We start from the raw sequence: 826 nt of genomic DNA, 5'->3' as shown, positions 1-826 counted from the left end.
TCATTTACGAATGATATCCCATGTAGCACCCACTATGGTGTTAAGCACACGATAGGCATCTATTCACTTGTTTATTAATTTAACAAGTATATATAGTATGTTTACAATGTTAGAGGCAAATGTGGAGTTTGGGAGGAGAGAGGCTGGACAGTGGGAAGCTGGGAAATAGACCTGATTTAATCCTCTGAGTACTTCAATTTTTCATATCATATTATGCGTGTAGATATGGCCTTAATCACAGAGAAAACCTTTTATATTACCTGTTTAGTAAAGGATATTGGTTATTTTTCCAGTTGCTAAGGAAACAAGGAATCAAGGTTTAAAAAACAGATTTTTAAAAAGAATATCTAACATGCAGGAGAAAAAAGAAAAGAGCAGAAGAGAAATAATAGGACTAAATAATCCCTATCGACCAGACCTATTGCTGAGAGGAGCTGCCTTATGTATTGTGCAGCATGTGTCGTTTGAGCCTTTTGATGTACACAAAAATCTCAAGTCCTTCTCTAAAATTATTTGGAATTTAAAAATAAACTAAACAGATTTCCATTTATGGACAAGAGAGGAGATTAGAAAACCTACTCCCCTAAAAACCAACTATAAAGCTGAACAAAGTTAACATAAATAAATTTTTTGTGCTCCAGAAATTGACCAAAGGCATACAACAATCTAAGAAGCATGTATGCTTGGAGAACTGCTGAACTTCAGGTAAGAATGCAGGAATCTGAGGTGCCCTCCACTCACCATCATCCCAGCTCATTATGTAGAGGTTCTGCCAGGATGGAGAAAGCCATGAGGACTGGCAGCTTTTCTGCTGTGGTTGAAGGGG

This window comes from Pteropus vampyrus, unplaced genomic scaffold, assembly GCF_000151845.1.
Source record: "Pteropus vampyrus isolate Shadow unplaced genomic scaffold, Pvam_2.0 Scaffold177, whole genome shotgun sequence".
Lineage (NCBI taxonomy): Eukaryota > Metazoa > Chordata > Mammalia > Chiroptera > Pteropodidae > Pteropus > Pteropus vampyrus.
This window is presented reverse-complemented; position numbering follows the sequence as displayed.